The sequence below is a fragment of the Nicotiana sylvestris genome, chromosome 10 (assembly GCF_000393655.2).
Source record: "Nicotiana sylvestris chromosome 10, ASM39365v2, whole genome shotgun sequence".
Lineage (NCBI taxonomy): Eukaryota > Viridiplantae > Streptophyta > Magnoliopsida > Solanales > Solanaceae > Nicotiana > Nicotiana sylvestris.
The window spans coordinates 69,455,481-69,475,422 of NC_091066.1; the positions used below are offsets into that span (position 1 = coordinate 69,455,481).

The following is a 19,942-nucleotide window of genomic DNA, read 5'->3' on the forward strand; positions in this document are numbered from 1 at the left end:
ATCCATACATCCCTTATCAGTGTTGGACAGCTATCTCTCGAGCACATGTTTAGTTTCGGCCTAAATGGTAAAATAAAATGGAGTACCTAACAATGCATATTCATAGACCAAGAACTACGAGATCACCCCTTTCATTCTGCGGTGACGGAGGGATCATACCATTCGAGTTATTTTTTTCTTGACTCAAAATGAGAGCAGGTTTGAAAAAGGATCTTAGAATGTCTAGGGTTGGGCTCTGAAGGTCTCTTAACGCCTTCTTTTTTCTTCTCATTAGAGTTATTTCACAAAGACTTGCCAAGATAAGGAAGAAGGGGGGAACAAGCACACTTGGAGAGCGCAGTACAACAGAGAGAAAAGAAAATAATAATAATAATAAATTTTATCATATAAATAGATATTATATGCTACTACTAATTTTACTTCAAATATTAAAGAGAGGGAAAGAAAATAGTTTTGTGTTTAATGTTGCCAGCTCGACTTATTTTAAAAATTAGGCAAAAAGGATTACTGAAGCCTGTTTGTCGAAGAATTTGTTGATATAAGGCTTCAAACGATGATCGTTTACTTTGAATTTGTCTCCCCCATCTGTATGTTGTACTTCAATGGCACCATATGAGGTCACTTCTATTATTGTATATAGTCTTGTCCAGCGTGACTTAAACTTTCTTGAGAGTAATCTCCATCGGCTATTGTACAATAGAATTTGATCTCCAACTTTAAAATCTTTATGGTGGATGAGCTTGTCATGCCATTTTATTTTATCTTTTCCTTGTGCTATTTAGCATTTTCAAATATTGTAAGTCTAAACTCTTCCAACTCATCAAGTTGCAATAGATGCTTTTTACCTACATGTGGCAAGTTTAGATTCAATAATTTTATAGCCCAATATGCTTTATGTTCTAATTCTACAGGTAAATGTCAAGTTTTTCCAAACACTAGTCTATAAAGAGATTGTACCAACCTGACCGGTTGTTTTGAGAATTTATGCTCTGTTCATCAGCGTAACATCTGGGATAGCTTCATAATATGGGTATCGACTTGCCTGCATGGTTTAATTCAGTTAACATATGATTCAGAGTTGAAATGGGAGAAGGAATTTAGTTTTGGAAGCTCAAGCGGCGAGAATTTGACCGGAATTGGACTTTTGAGTAAACGGCTTCGGAATGGATTTTGGGTGATTTCAACAGATTCATATTGTGATTTGGGTCTTAGGCGTTCGTTCGGATTCGTATTTGGAGGTCGGTATGGTAAATTGAGGCGTTTCAGTGAAAGTTGGAAAAGTTGAAGTTTGGAAAATGGAGAAGTTTAACCAATAGTTGACTTTTGTGATGTCAAGGTCAGAATGCGATTCAGAGAGTTGGAGCAACTCGTATTAGAATGGGTTGAACTCGTATCGGAATGGGTTTTCAATTTTTGTAAAATTTATCGGGTTCCGAGGTACGGGCCCGGGGATTTACTTTTGGACCGATTTTTGGATTTTATTAAAGAATGAGACTTTATGATCCGGAATAGTTTTTATGTGTTTTATTTGTGCTTTGAAGTTAATTTTGTCAGATTTGAGCCGTCCGGAGGTCTTTTCACCTGAGAAGTGCATTTTAGAGTGTCGCTTTGTCGTCTTTGAGGTAAGTATCTTGCCTAACCTTGTGTGGGGTACTTTCTATTAGGATCGAGTCTTCTATGTTGATTGTAATACATGTACGCAAGGTAACGAGTGCGTGCTCGGACATAATTGTGAATAGCTGGCCTTTTAGTGTTCTTAGGTCCTTATATTCACTAGGTAGGAAGTTGTTCTTGTTGGAATTGAGTTCTATGCACTAGTTTCACCACTACATGCTTTAATTGGAATGAATTGCTTTATCATTCATTCTTATTGCCTATTTGACTCTTATTTTGCTTAACTGAAGATTTTTACCTCTTCTATTGTCATGCTATCTTTCATAACTACTTGCCTTTATTGGAAATCATTAGCATCTCTCCCGTAATTGTTTCGTCTTAAGTGAGGTTATGATTATCTTCCCGTAGCTCATCCTTAATTGAAATTATTGTTTATTCTTCGTAATTTTCCCAACCATAAAAGAAGTTAGATATCCTATATTTAGTTGACATTTCCTTAGTTGGGATTATTTGATTCGTGTTAGCTTCCTTGTTGTTGAGCTACATATTGTGGGGTCGCTGCTTCATATTATTTTCTCCTTTGTTGAGTTGTTCTTATTACATTTAGTATTCACTATTGTGGCTATTCCTTGTGAGCTAGTTTTACAGTCTCCTTGTTATCGAAAGTTCTTGCATTGATTTACTTGTCGTGTTCTTGTATGTATTGTTATTGTTGCTATTGTAGTTGGTGTGGTGGTGCATGAGATTTCTGCCATGCAGTTGTTGATATTGTGATGCACGAGGTGTCTTCCATAAGGTTGTTGTTCTGGGGTTGCACAAGGTTTCTGTCGTGCTATTGCTACTATTGATATATTGCAGATGCGGCGTGACAAGGCGGGATATGTATATATATTCTTATATGTGGGTTGCGCATGTGGCAAGACAAGGTGGGAACATTATGATACACGTGTGGCGAAACAAGGCGGACATTCACTATGTTATTGTTGCAAACGTGGCGAGACAAGGTGTGCTATGTCAGGGATTTATTATGATGATTTGTGATGGCCTGAGGGGCATTCTCGCTGTTCGATATGGTGTTGTGGTACGCTTACCTATATGGATTTTATCTCGTGGAAGTTGTGTGAAACATCTTACGTGTTGTCCGTTCTTTTCCTTATGCTTATTAGCTGGTAGAAACTAAGTTAGAGCACTTGCACAAGCATACATGTAGTTGAACACTCCCATTGGATATGAAGTTCTTCTGATGATGCTAAGTATAGATGTACACCCTCGTTTACTCGTCATATATGTGAGGGTAGTTCTAGTTAGCAAGTGAGTTGTTAGCGACCAGGAGGTGTGATGGGGGCACATGATGCCGAGTGTTAGGGTTCAAGTATTGGGACTCGTGAATTGTATGTTTGTCCAAGGTTTGGTACTTCGTGGGGTTTGTTGGATAATACCTGATGTGAACACTGTCGTAGGATATGAGTTATTGCTTACCTTTACTGTATTGTGATTTAGGATTTTGGGTTTGTGTTTTTACTCGCTCTTCTATGTCATTATTGGTATTTTTGTTGTTACCTTCCTTTATTGTGATTGTAGTATTGTTAGTCATTTTGTGTAGTCTTTATATATACATTGTGTTCCGTTGTTCCTATACCTATTTTTGTACAATTTATTGGATCGGTAGGTGTCTTGATTGTTCCTCGTCACTACTCCATTGAGGCTAGTCTTGATACTTGATGGGCACCGCCGTGGTGTGCTCGTGCTACTCTTTTGCACATTTTTGTTGTGCAGATCCCAGGTATCGATCATTAGTGGCTGTGCGGATCATTGCTGAGGAGGCTCAAGGTAAACCTGATGTTGCGCTCGCAGGCTTCGGAGTCACCTTCTTACTTGTATCCAACTGTTTCTACTTTTTTCCAAACAATTATACTTAGAAGTGGTAGCTAACTCTATAGAGCATATGACTTGTTATGTTCATTGTACAAATGATTCATTCTAGAAATTTTTTTAAGATGTTAGTTATTATTGTTGTTCTTCCGTAAATATTAGGCTTACCTAGTCCTTAAGACTAGGTTCCATCACAAAATTCAACGGAGGGGAAATTGGGTCGTCATAAGTTGGTATTAGAGCTCTAGGTTCATAGGTGCTACCAGTTATAAGCAAGTTTAGTAAAGTCTTGCGGATCGGTATGGAGACGTCTGTACTTATCTTCGAGAGGCTATAGAACTATTAGGACAATCCCACCTCTTTCATTCCTATCATACGAGCTTATTGATCTCGGAGTCTTAACTATTATCATTTCATTCTCTCATAGATAGGTTGGACACGCGCTGTAGTTACCGATGACGTTGCTCCCGGAGCAGGTGTAGTTGGAGGCAGAGACAGAGGCTGACGAGGATTATGTGCCATAGCTAGAGCACCTACTAGAACAGCTATTGAGGAGCCACCAGTAGCTCCAATTGGGGGGCAGGTACTGGAGGTGCTTGCTGTTACCCCCAGACTTTAAGAGACCTTAGCGCAGTTCTTGAGTATGTTTGGTACATTGGCTCAAGTGGGGTTGATTCCGACTGCACCAGCTACTTCACAGACCAGGGGAGGGACTTAGACTCCCACCGCCCATACTCCAGAGCAGCAATTTCATGTTGGTCAGTTTCCAGGCGTCATGGCAGCACAGCCTGTGGTTCCAGTTCAGCCTGTAGTCAGGGCAACAACATCGGAAGAAGGGCAGCTTAGGCTTGAGAGGTATAAGAAGTACGACCCTCTTGCCTTCTGTGGTTTGGCTTCAGAGAGTGCACAGGGTTTTCTGGAGGAGTGCCATCGCATTCTCCGCACTATGGGTTTTGTTGAGTTGAGGGGGTTATTTTTACTACGTTCCCACTTCGGGGAGCGAATTATAAGTGGTGGCGGGTATTTGAGTTGGGTAGCCGACCGAGTCAATTTCACTTACATGGGTTTAGTTTTCAGAGATGTTCCTAAGAGAGTTCGTACCTTAGTCCCTCCGGGATGCAAGCCGCGCAGAGTTTGAGCAGCTGCGCTAGGGCACTATGTCAATATCAGTGTATGCCGTTAGATTTAGTGATTTGGCCAGACATGCGCCGACCTTGGTTTCTACTTTTCGGGAGAGAGTCCGCCGGTTTATTGAGGGACTCCATCCTAGCATCAGGATTAGCATGGCCCGAAAGTTTGAGATAGACATTTTGTATCAGCACACATTGAGTATTGCTAAGAGGGTGGAGGGCATGCTGGCGAGAGAGAGAGAGAGGAGAGAGAGTATGCAGGGCCAGGAGAGAGGGGGCAGACGAGATCAGGAGAGAGAGTTTGGGTAGGAGAAGAGGCCTCGTAGATCGGGGAGATCTGCTGGTCCTTATTTTGGAGGCAGGGTGCAACATGGTAGAGGTTTTGTAAGTCATCCAGTTTAGTTTACACTTCAGGCTTCACATAGTGACTCAGGTGTTCATGGGTCTTGGAGTACCCGTACCGCACAGTTCCCACAGCCACATCAGTAGCGAGGTTGCTTTGAGTGTGAGGATACTATCCATATAGTGAGAGATTGTCCCAGACTTCGGGCCGATGTGTCAAAGCGAGGTATTCAGGCAAGTAGAGGGTGCCTAAGAAGGGGAGGCCCGTCCTGTTGATGTGTTTCATTTAGTAGGCTTAAGGCCGCTACGCCAGATGATGTCATTAAGGTATGCTTTTGGTTTGTCATGGAGGAGCACCATCCGTATTTCATTTCAGTTCTGCTTATCAGGGTGAGTTCCCCTATCTGTTGCTCCACTTATGGGTGCGTTTCATGATTAGCACTCTGTTTATATGATTACCCTGTTGAGAGATTCTAAGAGTGATAGCGTGCCTATCATCTGTTTCTAGGCCTTGTTAAGAGTTCTGAGACTAGTAGTAAATTCCTGTTGTCCTTTTCGGCAGGCTTGATGTGATTTATGAGTATTTTTGGCTACGAGACGTGATGTTATGCTCCACCGGTGTGGGGGGCCAGTACGTGTTGTAATTTTGTTGATGGAATTGACCTAGTAAGAGTTCCAGCTAGTTTGATGTGTACCCTACTTGTGATTCAGAGTTGAGGGTGAGACCCTCGTTATTTCATGCGATTTGGTGTGTTAAGACCAGGTTGTGTACCACGGTGGAAGTTATATCAGAGTGAGATCCTTGTGATTCTTGTATATGCTTTGATTCTTTCTTGTTAGATTGTTTTGTAGATTAGTATTGATAGAAAAATTTGTGCTTGTCGGGCATGTTTGATAGTTCCCTTATGTGTTTCCCTTTTCAGATTCAGTCATTTTCATTTTGTGCTTCTTGAGTTTTAGCTTGTGGGGGTGTACCTATTGGTATTAGCTGTGATTTAGTGATTCAGGTGTTTAGTTATGTGGTTTTCATGGTTATTGTATCATCACCAGTGTTGTGGAGGTTTGAAACGGGTCCCTATTGAATATGAGGCTTATGGGCGATGCTGAATTCGGTTTCGAGCGAATATTGTGATCAACAATATTATTGTGGGCCTATGTGCGATGTGTCATGTTGTAAGGTTGTATATATGGGTGTTGGCATGAATTGATGTAGCTGGTTGAGACTAATACCGGGTATGGATATAGAATCGGGTCTTTGGAAATGGATGGAAGGTGAGAATTATGGCTCTAAGGCTTATTGGTATGGTTAGAAAGGCTAAATTTTAGTTGAGATGATGTCGTCAGGTTTATGTGGATTGGGGTGATGTGGGATCACCCGCGGGTGTATTTTGGAAGTGTGCATTCAGCAACTTGAGGACTTCGAGGCGAATCTTGGCACGTTCGAGGACGAACATTGGTTTTAAGAGGGGTAGGATGTAACGACCCTGCCGGTCGTTTTAAGAATTTAAGCTTCGTTCAATGGCGTAAGGTCTGGAACAACTTTATAATATGGGTATCGACTTGTGTGCATGGTTTAATTCAGTTACCGGATGATTCAGAGTCAAAATGGGAGAAGGAATCTAGTCTTGGAAGCTTAAGTGGTAAGAATTTGATCGGAATTGGACTTTTAAGTAAACGGCTCTGGAATGGGTTTTGGTTGATTTCAACAGCTTTGTATTGTGATTTGGGTCTTAGGCGTACATCCGGATTCGGATTTGGAGGTCCGTAGGGTAAATTAAGGCATTTCGGTGAATGTTAAAAAAGTTGAAGTTTGGAAAATAGAAAAGTTTGACCCATAGTTGACTTTTGTGATATCTAGATCGGAATGCGATTCTGAGAGTTGGAACAGCTCCGGTATGTCATTTTCGACTTGTCTGCAAAATTTGGCATCATTCCGGGTTGATTTGATAGGTTTCGGCATGAGTTTTGGAAGTTGGAAGATTTCAAAGTTCCTAAGTTCAATTCATGGTGTGATTTATCGTTTCGGCATTATTTGATATGATTTGAGACCTCGAGCGAGTCTGTGTTAGGCTATGTGACTTGTTTGTGTGTTTATATGCGGCCTCGGGTGTCTTACGGGTGGGCTACGGGTCATTTTCCGTCGTTTTTAACTGTTGTTTTCTAGTGCCTAATATCCTCCTTCGCAATCGTGAAGCCCCTTCCGCGTTCGCGAAGAGTCTCTGCTGGTCGCCTCAATTCTCCTTCTTTGCGTTTGCATAACACGCCTCATATTCACTAAGCTTTGTCTCTTCCTTCATCGCGTTTTCATCTGTCCCTCACGTTCGCGTAGTTATGCCGTCCCCTTCTTCGTGTTCGTGTACTAGTTCATGTTTCACGAAGAGCAGCCTCTGGCCCATCAGACTTTCCTTCTTCGCGTTTGCGAATGCATTGTCGCGTTCGCTATGAGCAACCTGGGCAACCCTCATTTTTCTTCTTCACGAACACGATACTTCCTCTGCGTTCGCGATGCACAAATGCCTGGGCAGACAGAATATATCCCAAAATCGAGGGTTAGACCATTTGATTCATATCTTGACTTGTGGAGCTCTGTTTTGAGTGATTCTTTGAGGGGTTTTCACACAAATCAATTGGGTAAGTGTTATTCACCTATAATCTATCATATTCCATGATTTTATCTTCATTTTTATCATTTAAATTGTGTTTTGGGTTGGGAAAGAGTTGATTTTTGAAGAAAATTTCAAAAATAAAAAATCGTGATTTGAGGGACAAAATAGTATCGGAATTTGATAAATTTTGTATGATTGAACTCGTATCGGAATGGGTTTTCAGTTTTTGTGAAATTTATTGTGTTCTGAGGTGCGGGCTCGGGGGTCGACTTTTGGACCAATTTTTGGATTTTATTAAAGATTGAGACTTTATAATCCGGGATAGTTTCTTATGAGTTTTATTTGTGCTTTGAAGTTAATTTGGTTAGATTTGAGCCGTCCTGAGTTCTTTTCTCCCGAGAAGTGCATTTTAGAGTATTGGTTTGTTGTCTTTGAGGTAAGTATCTTTCCTAACCTTGTGTGGCGGACTTTTTCTTAGGATCGAGTCTTCTATGTTGATTGTAATCCGTGTACGCGAGGTGACGAGCGCATGCTCGGACATAATTGTGGATAGTTGGCTTTTTAGGGTTCTTAGGTCCTTATATTCATTAGGTAGGAAGTTGTTCTTGTTGTAATTGAGTTCTATGCGCTATTTTCACCACTACAGGCTTTAATTGGAATGAATTTCTTTATGATTCATTTTATTGCCTATTTGACTCTTATTTTGCTTAACTGAAGATTTTTACCTCTTCTATTGTCATGCTATCTTTCATAACTGCTTGTCTTTATTGGAAATCATTAGCATCTCTCCCGTAATTGTTTTGTCTTAAGTGAGGTTATGATTATTTTCCCGCGGCTCATCCTTAATTGAAATTATTGTTTATTCTTCGTAATTTGCCCAACCATAAAAGAAGTTAGATATCCTATATTTAGTTGACATTTCCTTAGTTGGGATTATTTGATTCGTGTTAGCTTCCTTGCTGTTGAGCTACATATTGTGGGGTCGCTGCTTCATATTATTTTCTCCTTTGTTGAGTTGTTCTTATTACAATTAGTATTCATTATTGTGGCTATTCCTTATGAGCTAGTTTTACAGTCTCCTTGTTATCAAAAGTTCTTGTATTGATTTACTTGTCGTGTTCTTGTATGTATTGTTGTTGTTGCTATTGTAGTTGTTGTGGTGGTGCACGAGATTTCTGCCGTGCGGTTGTTGATATTGTGATGCACGAGGTGCCTGTCGTGTGGTTGTTATTATGGGGTTGCACGAGGTTTCTGTCATGCTATTGCTACTATTGATATATTGAACATGCGTCGTGACACGGAAGGATATGTATATAAATATATATGCTTATATGTGGGTTGCGCATGTGGAGAGACAAGGTGGGAACATTATGATGCACATGTGGCGAAACAAGGCTAGCATTCACTATGTTATTGATGCACACGTGGCGAGACAAGGTGGGCTATGTCAGGGATTTATTATGATGATTTGTGATGGCTTGATGGGCATTCTTGTTGTTTGATATGGTGTTGTGGTATGCTTACCTCTATGGGTTTTATCTCGTGGAAGTTGTGTGAAACATATTACGTGTTGTCAGTTCTTTTCCTTATGCTTATTAGCTGGTAGAAACTATGTTAGAGCACTTGCACAAGCATACACGAAGTTGAACACTCCCATTGGATATGAAGTTCTTCTGATAATGCTGAGTATAGATGTACACCCTCGTTTACTCGCCATATATATGAGAGTAGTTCTAGTTAGCAAGTGAGTTGTCAGCGATCAGGAGGTGTGATGGGGGCACAAGATGCCAAGTGTTAGGGTTTAGATATTAGGATCCATAAGCTGTAAGTTTGTCCAAGGTTTGGTACTTTGTGGGATTCGTTGGATAAGACCTGATGTGAACACTATCGTAGGATCTGAGTTATCGCTTACCTTTACTGTATTGTGATTTAGGATTTTGGGTTTGTGTTTTCGCTCACTCTTTTATGTCATTGTTTTGGTATTTTTGTTGTTACTTAGATGTTTCATTCCCTTATTGTGATTGTAGTATTGTTAGCCATTTCATGTAGTCTTTATATATACATCATGTTCCATTGTTCATATGCCTATTTTTGTACAGTTTATTGGACAGGTAGGTGTCTTGACTATTCCTCGTCACTACTCTACCGAGGTTAGTCTTGATACTTACTGGGCACTGCCGTGGTGTGCTCATGCTAATCTTCTGCACATTTTTGTTGTGCAGATCCCAGGTATCGATTGTTAATGGCTGTGCGGATCATTGCTGAGGAGACTCAAGGTAAACCTGATGTTGCATTCGCAGGCTTCGGAGTCACCTTCTTACTTGTATCCAACTGTTTCTACTCTTTTCCAAATAGTTATATTTAGAAGTGGTAGCTAACTCTGTAGAGCTTATGACTTATACTACTGAGTTTTGGGAATATTTTCATTGTATAAAGGATTTATTCCAGAAAAAATTTAAGATGTTATTTATTATTGTCGTTCTTCTGTAAATATTAGGCTTACCTAGTCCTTAAGAAGACTAGGTCCCATCAAAAAAACTAACGGAGGGAAAATTGGGGCGTGACAGAGATGTGCCTATGGGAGCTTTATAAGCAGTTCTATATGCCCATAAAGCATCATCCAATTTTAAAGACCAATCTTTTCTAGAAGAACCAATAGTTTTTTCTAAAATTCTTTTTCATTCTCTGTTGGAAACTTCTATTTGCCTGCTTGTTTGAGCATGATATGGAGTTCTTATTTTATGAGTTACTCCATATTTTAACAACACACTAGCAAATTGTCTATTTATAAAATGAGTTCTTTGATTACTTATTATAACTCGTGTAGTTCCAAATCCAGAAAAAATATTTTTCTTGAGAAAAGCACAAACAATATGAGCATCAGTTTTTCTAGTAGCATATGCTTCTACCCATTGTGAAACATAGTCAACAACTACCAAAATATATTCATAGCCATTTGAAAGAGGAAAAGGACATATAAAATCAATTCCCCAAACATCAAAGATTTCACAGACAAAAATAGAGTTAAAGGCATTTCATCCCTTTTTGAAATGTTACTGATTCTCTGGCACTTATCGCAAGTGGAGACATAATTCCCTGCATCCTTGAATAGAGTAGGCCAGAAAAAGCCAACTTCAAGTACTTTAGCTGATGTCCTTCTTCCTCTATAGTGTCCTCCTACAGCTCCATCATGGCAGTGACTTAAGATGTTGTTCATTTGTATCTCGTGTACACATCTCCTGATTATGTCATCTGCACAAAATTTAAACTAGTAAGGTATCACGACCCAAAATCCAACTAGTTGTGATGGCACCTAACCCAACTTGCCAGTTAAGCCAATTTGCAACAATCTAATTCAAGTGAGATTTACTGAGAAAATAAATGATGAAATAACTGAACTTTTATACACTTCCCAATGACTTGTAATACAAATCATGAGCTTCTAAACTTTAGAGCTTACAAAGTTAGAACGAAATAAGTACATCATCTTTTTGAAATATACATGAACAGATTAATAATTCTAAAGTTACCAAGAATAAAAGGCAGGTATGACCGAAACGCGGGCACGTCTTTAATGCCAACTCCTACCATACACAACAACATCAACATCCAAAATATGCATGCAAGGTACAAAATTATCGGATGAGTACAACCAATCCCATGTACTTAATAAGTAACAAACCTAACCTTAGGTTGAAAGTAGTGACGAGCTTGAACAATGGTCAGAGTCCAACACCAATTAACAAGAACAACTCGTAACAATATAATAAAAGCAAAACAAGTAATAACTCAAAGAAATGATACCCAACTTGTTCACAATTATGGAAAAATAGGCATACTTTTCAGGTATAACAGTAAAACCCAAATCATTCACCGAAATCACCAAAATATTAGTAAATCAAAAATCTATAATTTTTTTGATGTTTCATTATCAAATAGCATGAGGAAAGTATGTATCTACACCTATATGTTAATGTGCATGTGAAGTCATAAATGTCACCATACTGTGTAGCATGAAGAAATGCATCTCTATGCATGTATGTCAAATATACATGTCAATGCAATGCATCACAATGATGAACTCATGTACTTATACTACCGGAGTACTCAATCTCACTTTTTCGCACTCCCACTCATCATGCTAAATCCCTCGGCTGACTCAGTCACTCAGCACTGTACGATACCTGCTATGGCACACATCCCGATCCCATCATGAATCGATAGAACCTGTGTCTGCGCTCACTGTTGGTATGTCAAACTCCAGAAGGGTGGATCCTACCCAAGCGATAATAAAAGCCATCATTGGTTGTTGCGATTTGCAGTCCGATCCTATTAATAATATTTATAAAGCCCATAGGGCCTGCTGCAACGTGCAACCCAATCCATATAATAATAATAAATATAAAGCCAATATGGCCTACTATGGTGTACAACCACATCCCACCATGAATCAAATAAACCTCCTGCGACGTGCAGCCCGATACCCAGCTCGTTCACAGTAATCGAAAAATAGGCATACTTTTCAGGTATAACAGTAAAACACAAATCATTCAGCAAAATCACCAAAATATGAGTAAATAAGAAAACTATGATTTTTTCCAAAATTTTTCAACAACAGATAAGATGTTTCATTTTCAGATAGCATGAGGAAAGTACATATCTATGCCTACATATCAATATGCATGTGAAGTCATACATGTCAGAATAACGTGTAGCATTAGGAAATGCATCTCTATGCCGGTATGTCAAATATACACATCAATGCAATGCATCACAGTGATGAACTCATGTACTAATACTCTCTCAGTACTGAATCTCATTGTCTCGCACTCCCCTCATCATGATCAATCTTAGCCCACTCAGTCACTCAGCACTGTACGATACCTGCTATGCGCAGCCCAATCCCATCGTGAATTAATAGAAACTGTGCTCAATGCTGGTACGTCAGGCTCCAGAGGGACGGATCATACCCAAGCGCTAATATAAGCCATCATGGTCGACTGCAGTGTGCAACCCGATCCCATCAAGAATATATATAAAACCCATAAGGCCTGCTGCAGCGTGCAGCCTGACCCATATAATAATAATAATATATAAAGCCAATATGGCATGCTATGGCGTGCAGTCCGATCCCATCATGAATCAAATAAACCTGCTACGGCGTGCAACCCGATCCCATCAATATCACTCACAATCCAGCCCTCAGGCCCCAACTTAGTCATTAACCTCTCCAGTCTCTCAGGCTCACAAATCTCATGCCAACCAGCCCAAACAATGATAACATGATGTGACAACAAATGATAACAGAGGCTCAGATATGATATGCAAATGAATGAATATGACTAAGTATGTAAATGCAATTTAAGCAAATAACTCAATAGCAGAAATAACCGCAGTAGGTTCCAACAAAATAAGCATATAGCCTAAATATGATTTCTAACATGGATCACCACTCAATTACTCTAGAACGTAGAAATTTCATGGATAAAAACAAGATTAGGTAACTACACAATACCACATAATCAACTGAGTCATAATTCACACAGTGCACGCCCATCACCTAGAATGTGCGTCACCTCAACACCAAACACATAATACATATCTTTTGGGATTCATACCCTCAGCACCAAGTTTAGAATTGTTACTTACCTCGAACAAGTTGAATCCAATACTGAGCAAGCCAAATAATACTCTAGAAATTCCATCTTATATGTACCGACCTCTGAACGGCTTAAAACTATCCAAAACCATCTCAAGAACATCAAATAATGCCAAACGAAACAATCTCAATCAATAAAGGTTGAATCTTTATTCAAAATCCCAAAGTCAACCAAAAAGTCAAACCCCGGGCTCGCATCTCGGAACCCGATAAAACTCATAAAATTCGACAACTCATTCAATTACGAGTCCAACTATACTAGTTTCACTAAAATCTGACTCTGAATTAATGTTCAACACCCCAAAATTCACTTTATGGAATTTTAGACAAAAACTCCCAATTTTTCTCTTGAAATCATCAATCAAATGCCAAAATCGAAGATAAATTCATGATATATAATCAAAATTGAGTATAAAACACTTACCCCACTCTATGTGGTTAAAATTGCCTCCAAAATTGCCCAAATTCAAGCTACCCAATTTAAAATGAAAACAAAATAGCCAAGCCCTCGAGATATATAACTTCAGTCCAGGCATCGTCGCATCTGTGACACACTTAGCCGCTTCTATGGCATCGCTTTTACGACTAAAAATGTGCTTCTGCAGGAAAACCACTGAAACTTGCCCATTGCACCTGCGAAAATAGCCTCGCTTTTGCGCACACACAAGTGCGACAACTGCTCCCGCTTCTGTGCCACACTTCACTTCTGCGATGCATTTCCCCGCATCTGCGATGTTGCGGTGCGCTAAAAATCCTGCTTTTGCGGAGGTATCCCAACTCAACCTTCGTAGTAAGTGCGACCATATTACAGCTTCTGCGACCACCGCACCTATGCAAAACCAATCGCAGGTGCGCAACACCAGAACCAACACTCCTTTAGCAATGCAACATGTGATAAAAATGATTTGAACCACATCCGAAACTTACCGGATCCCCTCGGGACCCCGTCCAAATATACTAAAAAGTCCCATAACATAAAACAAAATTACTCGAGGCCTCAAATCATGCATAACAACATCAAAACCACAAATCGCACTCAAATTGAACTTAATGGACTTTGAATCTTTCAACTTCCAAAACTAGTGTCGAACCTTATGTAATCAATTCGGAATGAACTCAAATTTTACACACAAGCCCCAAATGACATAACAAAGCTATTCCAATTCCTAGAACTACAATCCGGACTTGATATCATCAAAGTCAACTATCGGTCAAACTTATGAACATTCCAAACCTTCAAAGTTTTAATTTTGGCCAAATAGTGTCGATACCATCTAGAAATATCTAAATACAAATTCGGGCATACGACCAAGTCCAAAATCACCATTCGAACCTAATGAAACATTCAAACTCTGAACCGAGGTCAAATACTAAAAAAGTCAAACTTGGTCAACTCTTCCAATTTAAAGTTTTCTAGTTGACAGTTATTCTTTCAAATCAATTCTGGATCACCTGAAAACCAAAACCAATGATTCACATAAGTCAAAATACATCATACTATGCCTCTCAAGACTTCAAGTAGCTGAACAGAATGCAATTGCTCAAAACAACAGGTTGAGTCGTTACATAAGGATCTTCCCCATAATAATATTTTGCTTCTTTTTTAAGTTTTTTCTTTTGTTCATAAAAAAATATTTTGGTATCCATCCTTCATCCAAGTAGTTGGCAATATCAGCAAACCAAGGTGGTCGATTTATGACGGTTGTGACTGAAAATATATGTTCATCAGGAAATTGCTCTTTGATATCTTTTATCTCAGTAGGAGGATTTACCAAACGATACAAATGATCTGCTACCTAATTTTGAGAACCTTTTCTATCTTTTATTTTAATATCGAATTCTTGCAAAAGGAGTATCCATCTTAGTAATCTGGGTCTGGCATCTTTCTTTGCTAAGAGGTACTTTAAAGCTACATGATCAGTATAAATTATAACCTTTGTTTCTATTAAATAGGAACGAAATTTGTCAAACACAAATACTACTGCTAGTAATTCTTTCTCAGTTGTAGCATAATTCTTTTGATATCCATTAAGTGTTATACTGCCGTAGTAGATAGTCTGCAGTTCTTGTCTATATTCTATCCTAATATCGCTCATATTGTTGTATCACTTGCATCACACATTACTTCAAAGGGTTGGCTCCAGTCAGGAGAAACAACAATTGGAGCATTAGTCAATTGTTTCTTGAGAATCTGAAATGCTTTCCTGTAATTATCTGAATATTCAAACTTCACATCTTCATCGGTAGGTTAGTTAGAGATTTTAAAAATTTTGAAATATCTTTTATAAACCTTCTATAAAACCTTGTATGCCCTAATAAACTTCTAATGCCTTTAACAGTGCTAGGAGGGGGTAATCCTTATATAAGATCAATTTTAGCCTTATCAACTTCTATCCCTTAGCAGAAATTTTATGTCCTAAAACAATTTCCTTTGTTACCATAAAGTGATATATTTCCCAATTAAAAACCAAATTTGTCTCTTCACATCTTTTAAGCACCAAAGTTAAATGATAGAGAAAATCTTCAAATGTCTTACCAAAAAGTTTGAAATCATCCATAAAGATTTCAAGAAATGTTTTAGTCATATCTGAGAAAATTGCCGACATGTAATGCTAAAATGTAGCAGGAGAGTTGCATAGTCCAAATGGCATTCTTATATAAGCATACGTACCTTGGGGGCATGTGAATGTGGTTTTCTCCTGATCTACTAGAGCAATAGGTTGTCACGAGCCGAAATCCACTAGTCGTGATGGCACCTAACCGAACCTGCTAGGTAAGCCAACTATACTATCCAACTCTTATAATTATTAGTAAGCCAATTTAAACAATGGAATTATCTAAATCTTATATACTTTTCCAAGGACTGGTAGTACAAATCATGAGTTTCTAAGAATAGAATTTTTAAAGATGATATGACATAAATACATCTTTTGTACAGAGCTTTTATAAATCTACGGCTACCATGAACAAGAGGTGGCTACTACCGAAACGCATGTACATCTTCAAATCCATCTCCCATCGAACACAACAACCTCAACAGCCGACATCTGCATGCAATACACAAAAGAGTAGTCTCAGTACAACCGACCCCATGTACTAGTAAATAACAAACCTAACCTTAGGTTGAAAATAGTGACGAACTAGAACATGGTCGGGTCCAACACTAGTAGCAAGAAACAATTCATAGCGACAAAAATCCTATCCGAGGTCAAATACTAAAAAGTCAAACTTGGTCAAATCTTTCAAATTTAAAGTTTCTAGTTGAGAATCATTCTTCCAAATCAAATCCGAATAACCTACAAACCAAAACCGACGATTCACATATGTCATAGTAAAAACCATGGCATGCAACTCTTTCAAGCATTTGGTCAATTAAAGGCAAATGAAAATGGTCTTTTCTTGTGGCTTCATTAAGTCTTCTGTAATCAATACAAACTCTCCATCCTGTGACTCCTCTAGTAGGTATAAGTTCATTGTTTTCATTTTTGTTACTATCACACCTCCTTTTTTGGTACTACCTGTAGAGGACTTACCCAAGGACTATTAGACATTGGATAAATGATACCTGCCGCTATAAGTTTCACTACTTCTTTCTTTACGACTTCCTGCATTGCTGGGTTTAGTCTCCTTAGAGTTTGAACTATTGGCTTATAATAATTCTCCATAAGAATCATGTGCATACAAATAGCTGGACTGATTCCTTTGATGTTAGTTATAGTCCACCCTAAGCCTCTTTTGTATTTTCTCAGGACTTCAATCAATTTGCTTTCCTCTCTATAGTCAAAGAAGATGAAATGACTACTAAAAACAATTCATGTTCAAGAAACACATACTTTTAATGAGAAGGAAGATCTTTAAGTTCAATTTTTCATTGAACTTCTTCTTGTGAAACTTTCTCATTTTCTGACTCTATTTCAACTTCTTCATTAATTATGGGGTTATCATCACTTATGATACCTGACCTAGACAAACATCTCTCTAATGAATCAATAATTAACTGATTATCTTTGTATTCATTTACAAGGTCATCTAGTAAGTCAATTTAAAAACATGTTGATGATGAGTTATCCCCAGAGAATTTCATCATTTTCTACATGTCAAAATTACTCTTTTCTCATCAACTCACAATATTAATTATCCTTGATGAACAACATTAATTTCTCTCCCTGTTGTGCGAAATGGTCTACCTAAAATTAATGGTACCTCAGTATTTTTTTCCATTTCAATCACTATAAAATCTAGTGAGAATACAAATTTGTCAACTCAAACAAGGATATTTTCAATAATTCCTTTTGGTCTCTTAGTACTTTGATCAGCTAATTGAAGAGACACACCAGTATATTTCATTTCACCAAGTTCTAATTTCCTAAAAATTGAAAAAAGGCATTAGATTTATTAAAGCACCTGAATCATATAATGCCTTTTCAAAGTGAGTACCTCTCACGGTACAAAGAATTGTAATCTCACGGTACAAAGAATTGTAAAACTTCCAAGATCACCAAGTTTCCGTGGGAGCTTATTTGAAGTATAACACTATATTTTTTCTGTAAGCTTAACAACTTAAGCTTCTTCCAATTTTTTTTTACTTGACAAAATTTCTTTGAGAGATTTAGCATATGAAGGCATTTGCGTCAAAGCATATGTGAAAGGTATGTAATTTAAAGTTGCTTCAAAATATCTTGAAACTTTGAAAACCGTTTGTCAAACTTTTCTCTTTTCATGTTTTGGGGAAAAGGGAAAGGTACATAGTGAGAATTTATTATCAATTCATTTTCTAGTACATTGTTTTCTTTACCCTTTTGTTCTTTTAGGAACTTAGATTCTGTTTTATTTTCACCTGCATTTACCTTTTCCACTTCTTGTGGCTTTCCATCTCTATCTGCATATAGATCATCAAGAGCTTTACTTGATCATAGAGTGATGGTTTTGTGGTATTCTTTTGGGTTTTTATCAGTGTTTCTTGATAGAGCACCTTAAATTTGTCCAGACATAAGGGTTGCTAATTGACTTACCTATATTTCCAGATTCTTGATAGTTGAATGTTGACTTTCATCCTTCTCGTCAGTAGACTTAATGAATTTGTACATCAGGTCTTCAAGACTTTGTTGATGAGCTCTTTGGGGCTGTTGCAGATATTGTTGAAAATTTTGTTGCCCACTATTTTGATTTTGAAAACCAGGTTGTTCCTGTACCTGTTGCTTTTGATTAAAAAAAATTGAGGATTTTCAGCACCATTAGGATTTCTCCATTGATATCCTGGATGTTTTTGTGCCATGGGACTACCGACTGAGTAATTATTTTTATAACCAATCATATTTACAAGTTCCTCATTTTATATTGAAGCTTGACATTCATGATTTGGATGATTACCTCCACAGACATTACAATTCTCAAGTTGGAATGATGATTGAGAACCTACTTGAAAAGCCTCAACTTTTTGTGTTAAGGTCGCAATTTGTTGTGTTAATGAATTCAAAGCTTCAACTTGATTTACCCCTGGGATTTTTTTATAATCATTCTGTCTTAAGGCAATTGAACAACATTTTTTGAAATTTCATTAAGCAAATGCATTGCTTCTATAGTAGCTTTTCCCATTATTGATCCTCCTGATGCTGCATCAATTATATTTCTAGTAGAGAGTTTATGACCGTGATAGAAAATATATAAAATGCTAGGGTCTTGGATACCATGATGTGGGCATTTTCTTAACATTGCTTCTAATCTTTCCTATGCCTGGTATACAAATTCAATATTCGTATGCATAAAATTATTGATTTCTTGCTTCATTTTAATTGTTTTTGCAGGTGAAAAGTATTTATTAAAATTTTTTGGGTCATTTGGTCCAATATTGTAATGGAGCCTCTTGGTAGACTTCGCAACCATATTTTCGCTTCACCTCTTAATGAAAAAGGAAAAGGCCGCAATCTGATAGTATCTGTTGTAACTCCATTGTACCTGCAAGTTTCAACTAGTTCAAGAAAATTAATTAGATAGGTGTGAGAATCTTCACTTGGATCACCAACAAATTGACATGATTGTTGAATGGTGTGAAACATGTGCGAATTTCAAAATTATTTGTTGCAATTAGTGGTCTCCTCACAATTGATTCTGCTTCAAAATGAATAGGCCTTCCATAATCTCTAAGTGTTCTATCACGTCATGGTGCCACCTCATCAAACTGTTCTTCTACTTGATGTGGTGGAAGTTGGTTATTGAGTTCTCCGTTCTCCATTTTCTCTAATGTGAAAATTTAGGATCTTGAGGTTTGTTCTTTTCCCAACAACCGCAAAGATTTTTCAATTTCAGAATCGTATTCGACTAGTTCTCTTGAAGAGAAATGGGCCATACACTTTTTGAAATATATGCAGAAAAGTTTAAATAATTAGACAATAAAAAAATCTCAAATTAGTAGTAAAACAATTAATCTGCAGTAGACTTTAGTCAATCCCCGGCAACGACGCCAAAAATTAGACGAGTATCTAGCGTATATAGAATTCTAATACGTACTTTGTCACGACCCAAACCGAAGGGGCCGCGACGGGGACCTGGTGCCTTTCTCAACTGAGTACCAACGTAACATATCTTTCTTATCATACTATAATAGGTAAATGAACCAAAAAACCCTTCATGAGATAACAAGAATAAAACATAAGGGAATACTCAACATATGACGACCCAACATGATATACAAACTTATACATGTAACATACGAGACTATA

At 38.0% G+C, this 19,942-nt stretch overlaps 1 non-coding gene across 1 annotated transcript; it reads left to right on the forward strand.

The window, feature by feature from the left end:
• Positions 1–18,906: 18,906 nt before the first annotated feature.
• On the forward strand, positions 18,907–19,013 carry LOC138880549 (small nucleolar RNA R71). Its single transcript, XR_011403283.1, has one exon. It is a non-coding gene; the product is annotated as a small nucleolar RNA R71 (small nucleolar RNA).
• The last annotated feature ends 929 nt before the right edge of the window (positions 19,014–19,942 follow it).